General features: G+C 37.6%; 1 protein-coding gene across 11 annotated transcripts in view; it reads left to right on the forward strand.

Moving 5' to 3' along the window:
• Positions 1-18,230, forward strand: part of PTPRD (protein tyrosine phosphatase receptor type D) — a 2,135,645-nt gene that overhangs the window by 772,609 nt on the left and 1,344,806 nt on the right. The gene's annotated exons all lie outside the window — the stretch shown is intronic.

An 18,230-nucleotide genomic window follows, 5' to 3' on the forward strand; every position in this document is an offset into this window, starting at 1 on the left:
AAATCAAACATAGCACAATGCAAATAATCTCGGTTTCCCATAGATGTACAGCCTCAACCTCGAGTTGGCTGTTAGTCATTTCTCCTCTTTCCCCTGATATTCCAGGGAGCAACATTTCTGGTAATGAACTGAAAACTAGGGCATTTTCTAGGTGTTCTCATAGTGTGAGGAAGTGGGAGGATTGTGGCTTTGGAATTGGACCTTCCTGAGTGTGAAATGCCACTTTGTCATTTACTAGCTGTGGAATTCTTGGAAGGTTACTTCAGATATAAAATGAATTTAGTAATAATTATCACAGGGGTTCTGTGGCTATTAAAATGAGTTAACTGTCCTAAAGCACCTCTTATACATGCTACATAATAGACACTTAATAAATGTCCTTTACTCCTTCCCATTTCTGTAATGAGTTCAGTTTTGTGTTAAATTTGTAAATAACCATCTCCATCATTCTGTGAAGAGAAGAGAAATGATTCTGTATTTGTAAGCTTGAGGTTATGTAAGCATTTACAGTGTAATATTTGTCTTTATCTTTGTGCACTCTTTTTGGTGAAGGAAGTGTTGTGAACTTCTTGATCATTTTTTATATCAGTTCTTTTTTTTTTAAAAGATTGCATTTGAGGGAGTTCTGTGGCAGTCTAGAGTTTGGACTCGGTGCTTTCAATACTGGGGCCTGGGTTCCACCCCTGGTTAGGGAACTAAGATCCCATAAGCCATGCAGTGGGGCCAAAAAAAAAAAAAAGATTGCATTTGATACAAAGGGTCTTTATGTTGTACAAGAGCAGGTTGCAGGTCTTTGATTTAATTTTAGGCCTTGTTAGTGTGCTCAAGGATGAAAAACCACATTGTAAAATGTAGACAGGGGCTTAGAAAAATTGCATTTCCATAGCACACTCAAACTATCTTAGTTTAATAGTTCACTTCAGCTTCCTTATTAAGAAATTACTGTGTGTCATATACTGTGTTAGGTGCTAAGGGTGCAAAGAAGAAAAAGATAGAGGTTCTCTGCCTTCAGGGGAATTATAATCTTAGAAGGAAGGAGACTTGGAAACATGTCATTTTAAAAATGATGTGTGTAACATAATATAGGCGTGAGGTGCCAATGAGGGGGCCCTATGGAAAAATCATTCCAATCAGTCTGGCTCCCTGGAGGGTTTGACACTCAGGTATCTTGAAAGGTGATGATGAATTGGTTGGTTATCAGTTGAATACAGAGGCATAAGGAATGGGAAGATATCAAGAAGAAAGACAGGAAAATCAGTTAGGAATCTGTTGTCTGAACTAAAAGAGAGATGGTGGTAATAAAGGTATAGACTTGGAATTGGGAAGTGAAGTCCTCCCACTTTGTTCTTGAAAGTATAGATTTAAGATATATTTGAAAGTTATTTTTATAGGAGTAAGGTGTTTCATAGTGTTTTTAATAACATGATAATAGGAACCAAATTAACTATTAACTCATAGGGAAACTGTCAAATAAATATTAATATTTAAGACATTTTAAAGCTTCTAAAATTCATTATTTTGAAGATTATTTAAGGATGCTGTGTTCTTAAAAATCAGGCCAAACTCTGCAACAGTATTATAATACCATGCCTCTTCTATACATGTGCTTTTATACACATATTTATATAAAACACAGAAACACAGAGATACTCAAATGATTATATATATGATGTGCTTTTGTTAGGGGATAGGTTCAAGGAAAGCACACAGAAAAAGACTGGAAAGAAACACATCCAGCATGATTAATGGTGATGATTTCTGTGTAGTAGGTGTATGTGTGACTTTTATTTTTCTTGAAATTTTATGTTTTACATTTTATATAATGAACATGTTGAACACATTTTATGTGACTCCCATGAGTCCTGCCTTTGGGTAATTCCCTCCCATTGAGTGTGGGCAGAACCTCTGACTTTCTTCTAACCATTGAAATACGGAGAAGGGGGCAGGATACCCACTCCTGTGATTATGTTGTATGACAAGGGTGATGAGATGACAGTCCTACGTGTACATTACATTATATAAGAATACATTTTGTTAGAAGACTGGTTCTTTCTCTCCTGCTGGCCTTGAAGTAAGCTGCCATGGTGGGAGAGGGTCTAAGGAGAGGGCAACATGGCAAGAAACTGAAAGCCTCTAGAGCTGACAGTGGCCTCTGGCTGGCAGCCAGCAAGAAGTCAAGGATGCAGTTCCTACAGTCATCAGCTAAATTCTGCCAACAATCTGAATATACTTGTGTTATATAAAATATATATCTGCCCCCAGTTCCTGGCTCAGAACTCCTAAAATTGTTGTAATTTCCTAAGAGCACTAGGAGTATCTTTTGTTCTAATATTTGGTCTTTGACCCCAGTTTCTGATGCAGAGCTCCTAAAATCCTTCAGAATTTCCTGGGAGACAGGAGTGTGTTTTTTTGTTCTAGTGAAGTGACTCTTGGTGGGCTCCGAGATGGCTTCATGATGGGGGCTGGTCACCAAAAAGACCAAGCCTCGATTAGAAGCTTAGAACTTTCGGTCTCTTCTCCCATTTTTCAAGAAAGGGGAGAGAGGCTAGAGATTGAGTTATGATTGATCATACCTATATGATGAAGGCTCCAAAAAATTCCCCAAATAAAGGGTTTGGAGAGCTTATGGGCTGGTGAATACATCCATATGCTGGGACGGTGACACACCCCAACTCCATGGGGACAGAGGCTCCTGCCCTCAGGACTCTTTCAGACCTCACTCTGTATATCTCTTCATCTTGCTGTTCATTCACACCCTTTAATATACTTGTAATAAACCAGTAATCTAGTAAGTAAACTTCTTTCCTGAGTTCTGTATGCCACTCTAGCAAGTTAATCAAACCCGAGGATGAGGGTCATGGGAACCTCTGATTTATAGCCAGTTGGTTGGAAGCACGGGTAACAACTTGGACTTGAGATTGGCATCTCAAGTATATGGGGGGAGGAGGCAGTCTAATGAAACAGCCCTTAGTCTATAGGATTTTTGCTAAGCTAACTCTGTGCATAGGTCCAAGTCATGCCTGGACCTATGCACAGAAACTGCGAGATAATAAATGTGTGTTTTGAGCTGCTAAATTTGTGGTAATTTGTTACACAGCAGAGGAAACTAATTGCTACAGACTCAGCTGTGTCCTCTCCAAATTCATATGTTGAAGATCTCACCCCCAATGTGACTGTATTTAGAGACAGAGCTTTTAGGAGGTAATTAAGGTTCTATGACCTGAGGGTGGGGTCTTGACCCAATAGTATTGGTGGTCTTAGAAGAAGAAATCCTACCTTTCCTCTCTGCATCCCTGCCAACATTTGGTGTTGTCACCGTTTTTACTTTAGTCATAGGTGTGCAGCAATATCTCATGGTAGTATTAATTTTCATTTCTCTAATTGCTAATGAGTTTGAACATCTTTTCATGTGCTTATGTGGCATCTGTATATCATTTCAATGAAATACCTGTTCACGTGGTTTTCCTGGCTCATAAATGGAGTGCTGCTTTTAAACAGTTGAGGTTTAAGAGTTCTTATGGTTAGTGTGTTGAGTAATATGTGTATGATGGCTGAGAGGAGATGGTGGAGAAGATGAAGAGCTATTATTTAGAAGTCCAGATAGGGAAACAGTCAGAAAGTAGTTTTATATATAAGTCGGAAGCCCTGGCAAAATGTCAAGAATAGAAATGGATTATAAGGATATGATAGTCAAAGATATAGGAGTAGATCTTGGAGGACAACTTCAAGCTCTTGTGTTTTCCTGAAACACAGACTGTCCCTCACGCTGAAAAATTTCACTGTATGTTAATAAAGAAAGGCACTTCCATTCCCTGGACTTGAAATTTTATATAAAACACTGTTTTCTCATTTACCATAGACCTTCAATACTACTAGTATTTGAGTGATTTCAATAAGATCTATGAATTTTCTTCAGTGGGAAAATTAAATATATGTTTGGTGTGTGGCAAAGACAGGGATACAGGAAAGGCTTGGTAGGGCTACAATCTGGAACTCATGTTACCCATAGAAGTAGGGTAGATATTCTGTAAGGAGATCTTTCTCAAGACACTGTAAGAAATTTCAGTTCAGAGGGCAAATCCATTATCTGGGAAGGCTGTTGATACAGCCATGGCAGTTCATTAAAGCAGTAAATATAGGGACTTTAACATGAACAAATACACAACATCAGGTGGGATGAGAAGAAAAGAAAGCAATATCTTAAAGTGTAGAAAGACTAGAGCATGTTTGCCTGTAGAGGTATTCATTGGCAAGGTAACAATTCATCTGAGAGAGACATTGATGGTTCAAAGATATCTACCTCATCTTCTGATCTTTCTGCAAAATTTAAAATATGGTACTGGTGCAAACCAAACAGAAGTCCACTTAAGGGAACAGGGACCAAGAGGCTCCCCTGCTGTACTAACACCCTATAGTTGCTGGGTTTTGGGGACTCCTGGAGGGGAGGCCAAGTCTGCAAAGACAGTGGGAGAAAGGGGGTTTGAATCAGTGCCTATTTACCAACTCTATATAAGTACTTTGATATTTTAATAACCAGTGTAGCCAATACCAATACCAAATTGGCCAAATACTAGCATGGACTATATGTCTATGACTAGTGGGTCTCAGTGGAACTGGCTGGGAATAGAATGACTAAGCAGAATCAACAGGCCTGCTTGGTCACAGATAAAAATTGGGAGAACAACAGTAAGGACCTACTGTATAGCAAAGGAAATATACTCAATATCTTCTAATAAACTACACTGGAAAGGAATCTGAAAAATATATATATATATATATATATATATATATATATATATACACACACACCCACATGCACATACTCGTATATATGTATGTATAACTCAATCACTTTGCTGTACACTTGAAACTAATAGAACATTGTAAATCAACTATACTTCAATTTAAAAAAAATCAGGAGAAGGATTCTTTTTGACAAGTATCTTACTGTTGAGATTAACAAAATTGTTTTGGTAGAAGAGTCTGAAATACTGAAGATATAAATATCTATCTTTCTATCTATATTTTTTCCATTAAACACTACCTGCTGTCCTCTGGCAAACCCACTTTCCTGCTGGATGATGTCATTGCTACCTTAATCACAGTTGGAGACCCCATAGCATTTCAGTCCCTTTTTGTTGTTAAAATGTCTTATTTTTGTTGTTATGCAATTGTTTGGATTATCTCAAAGTTTCAGCCTAATATTTGATTCAGAGATCTTCCCCTTGCCTGGGAACAGGCTAGACTTGATGTCCTATTGGTTCTGTATGTTTTAGGGGTTGTGGGTAGTGGTGGAGGTGAGTGGCAATGAAGGAATAGCGAAAGGGTGCCAGAGCACCCTGCTTTCTCAAATCCCTTCCTCCTTCCCTGTTATTATTTGTTTGGGTTGGGGCAGAGGAGGAAGAATTGAATATTTCCATGTGTGACTACCCTTGGCAAGTGGCTATCCACCCTCTTTTGGTTGTCACTGCTGCTGTATTTCTGGCATTCAGTGCTTTCTACAAACCTGGAGCTCACATGCTCCCAAATAATGCTTTTGGTGGTTCTCCAAGGTACCTCTTGAGAGCACTCTGATATAGTTGCCTAGTGTGTCAGACCTGGCTGAGATTTGGTCTCTTTCTACCTCTCCTCACCCCTCATCAGCCTCCATCATACATAGGTGGTCACATTACAGACCACCTGTGAGAACATACCTTGGTTCCCTGTTGCTCTCAGATGAGAATTGCCTTAAACTAAAAGGAAACATTAACACAGAAGTTAATTCTGTGGAAGTAAAAGAGCCTGTTTTCTTAAAATAAATGGTGTTATTTTCTTTCAATAGGAGAAATTAAGTCTGATATGGGAGAGTATGATATATTGAGATACACCCACACACACACACACACACACACACACACACACACACACACACACACACACACACACACATATATGGAGAGAGAGAGAGAGAGAGAGAGAGAGAGAGAGAGGTAGATATAGATATATACCATTTTTATTCTTGAGATACGAGAGCTGAGTAGTTCAAATGCAGCATGAGGATATTAGGCTGTGTTTGTAGTGCACCCAGTCAGGATTATTTGGTGACTTTTCCCCAGCAGTGCCAGATGTTCACCAGAGGAAGAGTACTATTAAAATCATCCAGAAAATGGCTTCACATGGACTACAGACTGTGTTAGGAGGGAAGTGAAACCAAAGTAATGATGATGGTCTTGTGGAAAATGGAGAAGTCAGGATTCTCAGTTATGATGAGTGGGATGGTCAAGTGTATATACATGTTTTTGGAAGGATAGATTACCATCTATATCCTATGTAGTTTTTATAAAAATTCTACAAGGTGGGACTATCCATATTTAGATGGGGAAATTGAGTTATAAAGTTTGGCAGGTGAATTCACTTTTGACTGATTGTACATCCCATATTCTTTCTATGAAATGATAATGGTTAATATCGAAAAAGGGAATGGGATTGGGATATAAGTTGGTTATGATTAAAGAGTAATTATTTTATAATATGTCATTGCTCTTAATTTCTAACTCCTTTAACTTTTGCTGAAATTGTCTTCCTTACTGAGAATAATAACTGACAAAACCCCACAAAATCTATATAAAAATATCTTTTTTCAAGTGCATAAAGTTTGTGTTTTCAGTTGCTTATGAAAGATTTATTTAGCCTAGAAGCTGCTGTGTTAAAAATCAAAGGATATCAAATTTATACTTCCCTACATATTTTGTTTTATCATAAAATTTAAATAGTTTTGTGTGCACATAGCAGAGCTACCATTTGCATGAAACTTAACTAAAAAGTAAATATTAAATGTTTTCAAATATAATATAAAGCTGTAATCGCTTGGTTTTCTTTGCTCTTTTACTCTTTCTATTATGAATAAGTGCTAAGGAAATGATCATAAAGGGAATTCCAGTAAACTGCTCTGTCTTTATTATATTGTCTGAATTCCTATGAAGTTTGCTGATACACTAACTAGACTATCCAAGTGAAAATAATTCTGTAATAAACATTTTTTCCAGAGCTTTGAAGAAAACAGTGATTCCGTAATGGTGTTTTATGAAACACATTCTTATAGAAATGCCCCAGATAAGATGGATTCCATGGAAAAAGGAATTTGAGAAACACTGTTTACCACGCTCCCGTATACCACATCACCCTATGGGAGGTTTAGCTTGTTTATCAGCATGATAAAGACATTGAAAATTTCTGCAGTGAGAAGTTAATAATTTTGTGCTATAAAAGCTTGGGGCCAATATAGCCACACAGCAGGCAGTACTTTTTAATGCTTAAGAGTGTGTCTTTGGAGTCAGACTGAGTTTGATCCCCTGCTCTACTATTTGTTTTTATAATTGAGGTAAAATTCACATAATATAAAATTAACCATTTAACATGAACAATTCAGTGACATTTAGTACATTAGCAGTCTCTACTCACAACGTCTGTCTAGTTCCAAAACATTTTTATCACCCCAGAAGGAACTCAGTACCCTCTGAGTAGTTGTTCCCCATCCCTCCTTCTCCTACCTGCTCCATGATGACAAATTGGATGGACTTTTTTACTTACCCTCCTTGAGAATCAGTTTTCCTCTTTATTCCTGTAAACACAGGAACGGGGGGCTTCCCTGGTGGTGCAGTGGTTGAGAGTCCGCCTGCTGATGCAGGGGACATGGGTTCGTGCCCCGGTCCGGGAGGATCCCACATGCCGCGGAGCGGCTGGGCCCGTGAGCCATGGCCGCTGAGCCTGTGCGTCCAAAAATCTTAAACACAGGAACGGCTTTCACCTTATATGGTGGTTCTAAGTAGTCAGTAAAATAACCCTTACACTGCACGTAGAACACTGTATGTATTAAATACATGTTAAATAAAATGTTAAACTTATTGGATTCTATTCAGCATCCAAGGGAACAAGTGGTAAAAAAGCACTCTCAAAGAAATGCTGATACAAGTCAGCAGAACAGGAAAAGACTGAGAGGAGCTGTAGACCTTGGATTACTTAGATCTCACTGATAACCTGGTGCTCCAGAAAACTGACAATTAGCACCCATGTTATCTCTCTTTACATATAAAGGTTTAGAGGTAGAAGTTAGGGTAGAGAGCTGCTGAGGGAAAGAGGGAATTTCCCAGGAACCCCTGATCTGAAAATTTCCCAGGAACCCCTGATCTGAAAATTAGAGTAAAAAAGCACTCTCAAAGAAATGCTGATACAAGTCAGCAGAACAGGAAAAGACTGAGAGGAGCTGTAGACCTTGGATTACTTAGATCTCACTGATAACCTGGTGCTCCAGAAAACTGACAATTAGCACCCATGTTATCTCTCTTTACATATAAAGGTTTAGAGGTAGAAGTTAGGGTAGAGAGCTGCTGAGGGAAAGAGGGAATTTCCCAGGAACCCCTGATCTGAAAATTAGAGGAATATAGAGGGATTTTTGATAAGGGAATCCTTTTCTTCAAGAAATGAATGAAGGAGATGGAACAGCTAACAGCAGCTCTAACCTAGGCCTAATTATTTTCCAGTTAATACTGTAAGTATTCATGATGATGAGATTTTTTAAAGTGTCAATGGCATGAAAAAAACAATGTGTAAAAATATAATATAAAATTACATATAAGGGTATATTTATATATGCAAATAGGTGTAAATTTAATTATAGTTGTATATAATGGAATCATATTCTACAGTCACCACATAGCTCCAGAAGAATTTTCACCAAAACGAGAGCAGTAATTGCCGCACACTGTATCAGAACTTCAGGTGTTTTTCATTTGCTTCTGTATTATTTTCTGTAATTGTTGAAATTGTCTATACCACTATGTGCTAACTTACAAACAGAAACAAAATAATAAATTTGTATCTACTTGATAATAGTCACGTTACAGCCTTACTTTGTTTTGATATTTTTACCCAGTTTGTCTTGATAGTTGCTGGGAGAGCAAACTCTTCAAAAAATGTATCAAAATGTTTCAGAACCTGAAGCAGGTTGGCTTGCTTTCAGGACCCTACAGAGGAAAGAATGAAAGAATCTGTGGAGTCCTCCTTTTTCCCCATAAGTATAAGGTACCTGTGGACCCTAATAACATACAGCAAACCGGAGTTGTCAATTCTTCCTTCCCCTTTTTTGTTTAGTCTATCCAAGTTTTCCTCCAATTTTTTCCCCCTAAAACAGGATTATACTGTTAATTTCTAATTTGTTTACAAATTCCACAAAAGATAACATACTCAGTGATTTTTATTTTATTTATTTATTTATTTTTATTTTTTTGCGGTACGCGGGCCTCTCACTTTCGTAGCCTCTCCCGTTGCGGAGCACAGGCTCCGGACGCGCAGCCTCAGCAGCCATGGCTCACGGGCCCAGCCGCTCCGCAGCACGTGGGATCTTCCCAGACCGGGACACGAACCCGCGTCCCGTGCATCGGCAGGCGGGCTCTCAACCACTGCGCCACCAGGGAGGCCCCTCAGTGATTTTTAAAGGGGAAAGAGTTTATCACTTTTTGCTACACAGTAAAGTTTAGCTTCCTGTTCCTGATCTTCTGCAGTCTGTACTTTTCTTCATTTGCCTCCTGGACCGGAGTGTAAGCTCTTGTAGTTGTTCTCAAACCTGCCTATCTTCATAGAAATCATCTGGGGACCTTGTTCAACGTACAGATTCTTCGATTCCACCCCAAACTTTATTTTTCTTTACGTATAGAATGAGGTTTGGCCATTTCTAGATCGTACTAAGGCGTATGATTCATGGATTACACTTTGAGAAACACTGGAAGGTTTATAGCCCTCAATGTTTAATCTGTTTGCAAACCTGTGATTTAAAAAACAAAACAAAAATTTCTTAGAATCATTTTACTTATGCAAGATATCTTTTAGCTCCTCTCCTTGAAAATGTGTTTGGTGATTCAGGTAGAACATGACAGTTTATGCATCATCGAAATCACGTGGACCATCACCAAATGCAGAAACAATCGAACAATCTACTTTACATTCTACTTCTTTATAGAATGGATACAGTCCAACTGCTCATGACATGTGGAAGAATAAAATCTTCCAGTTATATTTTGTGATTAGGTTAATGTGATTTCACCAGACAGTCTTGTTTGCAATAAATTAGTATTTAGTACATAGTATGCAATAGCAATGTAATGATATTTAATTTATATAATATATGTAGTTGAGGTTTTTTCTTTAAACTGTCTCAGATGTACTAACATATTTTTCCCCAAACATCCCTGAGAAGCAGACAAGAACTGCTATTTATCACCATTTGCAGATAGACTGAATCACTGAGCTATTAAGTAACTTGAAGAGCCACAGTCAGTGACTAAGTCAGGACAGACACTTCATCTGCTAGTTCCTTGTTCAGTAATTCTCTTAACAAATCCTGTTGCATATATTTCTTCCTATAAGAATTTACAAATAATTCAGTTTTCTGGGAGATTCTTTATCATGGGGTGTGTGAGAATTTGTACCCTTTGGAAAGTCAAAGACTGGAAGTAGGAAATCATATTAAAGACAGTTCTTTTCAAAAATAACTTTATCCTTCAATTTTCACTATTTCTATTTCATAGAAAACTTACTCCATTCATTCATTCAGTAATGTAATATTTACTAAGCATATTTAATATGTCTGGTGCTCTGCAAATAAATAGGACATAATCCTTATTCTCAATTTGTGCAGTCTGATAAGGAAACAGAAAGACAGAAATGGTATCATGTGATAACAGCTATATTAATAACAGCTATATTAGAGCTAGGTGTTATGTGCAAAGGGGCTTATAGGAAGAATCCCTGAGTCTGTCTGAGGGAGTTGGGGAAGTCTTCTCAGAAATTAGAAAATTTGAGCTGGGTTTTGAAGGAAGGGGGGTGGTGGTAAGAATTTACAAAGATTCAAGGTAAGGATAGGAGCATGGAAAGGTGAGAATAGAGGAGAACCCTAAACATAAGTCCTAGCCAGTCCAAGATATAAATAGAGATGCCTGGATTTAAAATTTAGAGGCCTAATAAATACACCTGTAATTTGTGGAGGGCATTTTCACCACCCTGGAATCCTCCATTTTGGAGCCTTGGCATTCTCCACGGAGAACAATGTGGATCACACCCAGAAATGAGACCTTTAGTGAGACCCATGAAACCATCATCATTCTGGCAGCCATGCTGATTTAGAAAATCAGACCTCTCATTATAAAATGTATGGAAGCAAACATAAAAGAGAGCTAGTGTTTTTAAATGGTAAAACTAAACAAAGGGAACAAACGCTCACTTGCTAGGCTGGCCTTGTATGCTTCAGCCGGAAGGGCATTTTTGCAGCCAAGTAAGAAGCCCACAAAACATAGTAGAAACACTGACAGATACTTAACTGTACCAGCTCTGGTGGGTACAGCCATAATTCACTTCATAATACAAATTAATATGTTGTCCAGAGGGGTCCCTGCATTTGTGTTGAGTGTCTTTTGAAAAGTTCCCGTTCTGTGCTATGAAGCCACAAAGTAAAACTGGATGATTGGCTCTGGAATAGATTCTGAACTGGGCCCCTTAATTACAGTACTGATATCCTTGGGGAAGGCAAAATGGAAATGTCCTGTAAAGTCTGGAAATATAAAATAATAAACCAAAGAGAAAAAAGCAAACAATGAAACAAACTTTATTATTAAAAGTCTGATATTTCTTCAGACAAGGTCTACTTAAAAGCTTAGTATGCCAGAGGTGAGAGAGGGCAGCTTGCTTTAATTTAAGTGGGGTTAGTTGTTAAGCAGGTTATAAGTACACTCTGTATTTGCAGAATCATGTGGTGGGGCAAAGTTCAGCCATCCCAGTGATCTTGATGACCAAAGTGTCCTACATGTTTTCTAATCTAATGCAAATGATTTCAATCTTAGGTAGCCGTATTTCCAAACACCATTTAGAGCTTCAGTGACTTGTCCTAGAAAGGTCCTATAAAGCCACATTTAATGGGTTTTCTAAACAATGTAAAAAAAGATTTCTTTAAATGTGTTGTGCAGTTTGTGATTTTAGCGTAAAAATCATTGTCCTCTGTGCCCACTACTGCTCCCTTCACCTAATGCAATTTTGAGGCTTCTTTACTGAAAATGTTGCAATGTCACTTTCTTCTCTCTGGATCTGAATGCTCCCAATCATGGTCTTAAGATTCCACGTGCAGAGCTGGGGTTCTGACAATTAGAAAAGCTCCATAGAATTTGGAAAATAATACTCAGAGAATCCTGAAAGGCACAATTTTCAACAGAAAATTAGGAAACAAAGATTGTTGTGTCAGCTTTTCCAATGTAAACTATATAATCTTGAGTTCATTATAACCTCTGTGGGCCCTGATTTGCTCGTCTCTAAAATGAAGGTCACAGACTGCCTCTTATGTCCTTTAATGTTGTTCCATGGCACCATTTAAGCCTGCTAATGAATTACTTAAATATTGAAGTCCACATTAAGCCTTATGGAAAAGCATAACTGTCAAGATTTTTCTCTCAGTTACTTGTGCTAATAGCTGTTGCATAGTCTTCTAATGGTAGTGTAGCAAAAATATTCCAACACTGTTATTATTCATAATAATTTATCAAGGGCTTATGCCAGGTGCTTTACAAGTCATTTAAATATCATAATCACTTTGTTGGGTAGTATATTGGTTTACTAGGGCTACCATAACCAGGTACTACAAACTGAGTGGCTTAAACAACAGAAGTTTATTGTCTCACAGTTCTGGAGGCTACAAGTCTGAAATCAAGGTGTCAGCAGGGCTGGTTCCTTCTGAGGGCTGTGGTGGAGAATTAATTTCATGCTCTTTTCTTAGCTTCAGTTTTTTTTGTTTTTTTTGTCTTGGCAATTTTGGCACTCCTCGACTTGCAGATGTGTTATTCCAATCTCCACCTTCATCCTCATGTGATGTTCTTTCTGGGTGTCTGTCTTTTTACGTGGTGTTCTTTTCATAAGAACATGAGTCATGTTGGATTAGGGGCCCATCCTAATTCAATATAATTTCATTTTGGCTCGATTATTTCTATAAAATACTCTATTTCCAAATATAGTTACATTCTGAGGTACTGGGGGTTAATACTTCAATTTAATTCAGTTCATTAGAGGTGGGTGGTATTCCCATTTTACAGATGGGTTAAGTAAGGTTACAATGTTGAGTTAATTTTCCTAAGGTCATAAAGCTAGTCAATGGCAGACCTGGGATTCACATCCACATTTGATGACTTCATTCATAATTTAGCTAATAATCTTGGTATTCAAAAAGAAAACCGGCTGTATCAGTGTCCCAGGACTAAGAATACTGAACATAAACTTTCTGGTAACTTTGGTGATGTAGAGGATTCAGCAACACTGACCAACATCGAGGTTTCATTGGTGGCACCAGGGCTAAATCTGTGTTTGTCAAAACTGATCCTTCAGTTCTCCAAGCCTGGGCAAGGATTTGAAAAAAGCCTGAATCTCAAGTCATCTTGAAGGAGCTCTATATACATAATAACCCTGAGAAGTTTTATATTCAAGTATGGCTGCAGGAGAGTAACAAAGAACATTCTACAGTTATATGAAGAGTTGCATTAGAAGATCAAAATTAACCAGCATCACATTTCCAGTTCTTTTTCCCCAATTATGCTTTAATGTTTTCAAACAATTGGTGTTTGTGAAACTGACTGGCTGCCCGTTAATCTGTCTCTGCCTTGAGCACCTCTATTTAGTATCCCATACAGATACTAAATGAATAAGGCAGAATCTTGGGCCTTTGGAGGAAGCAGATGGGCTTCAAGATGGGAGGGAGGATCTAAATTTGGAAACTGGGGTAAATAGGAAATTTTCCATTAGGTCATTGAGTTCCTGGAATGTCTGGGTTCTTCCAATGAATAACCTTTATTATCCCAGTAGTTTCATAAAAATGATACTTCCTCACAAGATATCCTGGCAGTGGTTGGAAATGTCAGTTTTTCATGATGCCCAATATTATGTTAAAGGGGGAATTAGTTACATTAATAAACATAGATTTTTTAAAAAAGACAATTCTCTGTGGGAAGTTAAGGGACATTAGCCACTTACAGTTTAATGAAATCTATAATGTTCACTCTGCTTTAAAGAACACTCCAATTGGTTACTGTGAAACAAGTGGAAATCTTGATGTAGGTCTGGGACAAAAAAAGGAATAAGTAGTTCTCAGCAAAGAGAAGTTATGGTAGAGCCATCTTGGTTTGTGAATTTGTTAGCCAGGGAGTCTATTTTCCTTTGCATTGGTACTATAGAGATTAATCTGTTTATTTCCGGCCATATTTTTGGTTTGCTTTAAAATTGAAGAAGAGCAAAACGAGTTTTTTTCTGAAGAGCAAAACGAGTTTTTTTTCTGAGTGCCATTAACATTATTTTGTTTATGACCATTTCAGTGATAGATACTTGGAATATACAATTGTTAGAATCAATTTAAACATCTAAATAATTATCACCTTTGATCACATTTAGGATATGCATTGGGGACACGAATAAAGAAGTTGATATAATGGTAAAACCTTTGCAATTTGTATTAGTAATTGTTGATAAACCAGGGGTAATGTTAAGTAAAACAGATTTACATTAATCACACAAAAGTTAATGTTTTCAGTTGTTATCAGTTGAAATACTCTTTTCCAAAATCACATACCTATTTCTTATGAAGTGCTGTATAAGTAATTTCACAAACATCAATTAACATATGAGCATCCCTTATTTTATTTAGGTACTAAGAAAAGATTGCTGGTTATTTGAAGTGAGTTTGGCTGCATCCAACTTTAAGTGAATTCAACTTCTTTTTCTTTTCTTTTTTTTTTTTTTTTTCATTTCTTCCTTCCTTCCTTTCAGATGAAGGGGGAACAGAGGCAGGAAGTGTTCCTAAGTGAGAGCTGTCCTAATTACTATACTCCTACCTTCTGTCTATGAGGTTTTCAAATGATCTGCCAGATTTTTAATATAAATCCCTTCCTGGGGCCTTCCTTCCTCAAAAAAAAAATAAGAAAAATAGAACACACAAAACTGATTTATTATTAAAGAGGCATACTTCCTTCACTGACCCTGGGGTGTGTACACTCTGTGGATTTTATATAGAATATTGTCTTGTTATGGAGTCTTGAATTAAGACTGTTAAACAATGATTGATCTGATAACAATAAATATTTGGTGATGCCATCCAGTTTTTTATTATATTCACTGCTGTTAGGATTTAGGGGATTAGTAAATAATACCCTGTTCTTCCCCTCCTGAGCTGAGAATCAATTCGGAATTAAGACCCAGGAGGCAGAGAAATAGAGGTCAAATAGACAGTTTTATTCTAAGGATGATGGGAAAATGTATTTTTAAAAGTTTAGGCAAATAACTTAATACCCCATGACTGATTTAAGCAGACTTTCCCACTTAGGTATTGGCACAGCTGAACAAGTGAAGGCATTCCTGGTAGGACCGAGTTGTCCCCTCTAAGCTTATCACATGAAACCAAAGAATTTGACTGAGACGTGAGGACCAACAAGCATTGAGAGAAGCTACAGCCCACAGGGGGCTGAGCTAGATGTGCTCAATACCTTCTGACAACCTTTGGGATGAGAGGAGTTGGGAGAAGGCCAGGTGGGTTGCTCTAATGGATACGCTCATGAAAGCGAAGGAAGATTTTTACCCAACATCCTCCATCTAGGGTTCTCTCAACTTGTTGGGCTTCCTAACACTACTAATTTCCCCCATCTAAAATTATTGCCAGCCATGTTTTTAATTACAGATTAAAATATTACACGATAAATATCAGTGTGCAATCATATAATGTTTCTGACATAGATAGCCTCAAATATAGACAGTATAATTCTTCCATTATTAAATTCCCAGAGATTGACTAAAGTTCCCTAATTGTATCACCTTGTGATGTAAAACTCCAAGTAAATCAGAAGCCAAAATTCTTAATCTAAAGTCCAAAATGAATTTGCTTAGCCAGCTAGTCAGTGCTAACTGCTCTGATTCCTGAGTAGTGCAGGTGACTTCAGCAGCTGTCATTAAATAAAATGGCTTCTAGTTCTTTCATCACTTCATATATCCTCCTCCACACTCAGGTAACCACCATCCTGATTTTCTCTGTAGTTTTTATTAAGTGTGTATCCCTCACAGTTAGTTTTGCATGTTTTCGAACTTTAAACACATCGAATCATGCTGGACATGATATTTTTTCTTTTGCTACCATTGGTTCTGAATCATCTACATTAATGCACGTAGCCAGAGTTCATTGATAGCTTATACCACAATTTATTACTTCCAATGGATCATTGTCCGTTTTTTATTGTTCCTGATGCAAAGAACAGTGCTGATGTGAATGAACATTCATGGAAATATTCAAGGATTCCTTTAGTGTGTGTTCTCAGTTTTTAAAAACTACAGTGAGTGAATAGATGATTATAGCACAGGCTTTATATTTACCAAATTTAGAAAACATGAAACCTATATCCTATAGCAGTGAATCAGATATTTAGTGGTGACTGGTGGACGGAAGGTATTACATGAAAATCTTACTTCAATCAGACTTGCTAAGATGTCAGTCAGCTCTCTGGTTTCCAAAACCTGTGAACTCCTACAAGATCACTTCTGTCATTAACTTAATCATGGCACTACATTGACCATGGAGGAAATCTACCTGCACATACGATCCTTCACCAGAGAGTGTCATTTGAAACTTTCCGGCCATCTTGCTAAGTTTAGAATCTTGTAAAGATGGCAGACTCACTCATTAGGTATATACTGAGGTGACTCTCTTTCCTAAATGATACATTCAAAACCTTTTAATTTCCATTTCTTATTTGAGCCCTGGATCTCTGGAGCCCTGATGCTGTAATGAATTTTGTTTCTGTCTTATGACATAGCTCACACACTTTCTGTGAGCAGGAATACTGTTTTGTCCTTTGTGCCAAATGCTACCACTAACTGTAGATATGGAAATACTTAAGCCTATGTAACATGCTTTCTTGGGAGAGTTTGTTGTTTAACCTCACACATGTTTCATCTGGAAAATCAGCTTGATTTGAAACTATTGATAGTCCTGAAGCATGTATTTGCAGGTTGGTCAGGTGAGGCCTAATACCTCTGTCAGGAACTACTCCCCAGAATGGTCCCTCCCTTTTTTCCAAGCCTTGATAAAACATCTGCACCTTTAGAAACATCAGAAACCTCTTTATTTCTGTAATACTTTTCTCTGTAGCAATGGAGATGTTGCTAATGTTCAATTTCCTGCTGCTGTTCTTTTAACAGGTTTCTAGGAGGCTCAGCTGAGTTTTTAACTGTTCAACTTTTCTAACACATCTAGAACTGGTACAGTTTGCAGTTTCAGGATATTCCGTGTCTTTTTTCTTCACTTTGCTTTGTGGTACAGGCATTTGTTTTGGCAGTATACTTCTCTAGACTGTGTCTTATGACAGTTAAAAAAAAAATGAGTACCGCATCTGTCAAAAGGAAGTGCTTCTCGAACACATCTTGTATAACTTCGTCTCCTAACATTGAATAGTCTTTCCCAGGATATAAACTTTTGCTGAGTATGTAATTCAGACCTGGTCTCAATACATTACTCCTGTCTCACCACACCATATGCAAAGGCATTGTGGAGGTGATGTAACACAGTGAATTTTAGAAATGGAAAAAAAAAAAAAAAGGCCCATACGCTAGAGTACAAAGATGGGAAAGAAATTGAGGTTATAAAGGTAGGCAAAGGGCAGACTATGTAAGGTCACATAGACTGTGGTAAGGATTATAAGCAATAAAAGGGATCCTTTGCTCTTGAGTTTAGAATCTTCAGAAAGTTTGTGCAGGAGAATGAAACAGCTAAAATCTTCTGAGAAGTGTTGTGATATGTAAATGAGTAAAAATCATGGTGGTACTGCTGAAGGAAATAGTAATTTGTCCTGGTATATACAAATAGTTATTTGTCCTGGAAATTAAAAGAATGACCTCTAGCTAAAGGGTATCCATTTTCAGTGGGCTGAGTTACATCATCTTGCTGTCTGTTTGCATTCTCCATGACCATATAGGTTTTTACCCAGAGATTGTCCAGGAAGCTAGATTCAGCCAAAATTATTTGGGTAGTGATGGTGATTGAAGAAAGAGAAATGGAATGGAGTGATGTTTTCCAAATTCTGATCTCATTTTGTGAGTCATTTTGTGGAAGAAAGAGAAAGGAAATTTTTTTTTTTTTTTTTTTGCTCTACTTCTCTCTCCAGGTGGGATTGATTTTAGTTCTAGGAAAC

The sequence above is a fragment of the Stenella coeruleoalba genome, assembly GCF_951394435.1.
Source record: "Stenella coeruleoalba genome assembly, chromosome: 7".
Taxonomy (NCBI): domain Eukaryota; kingdom Metazoa; phylum Chordata; class Mammalia; order Artiodactyla; family Delphinidae; genus Stenella; species Stenella coeruleoalba.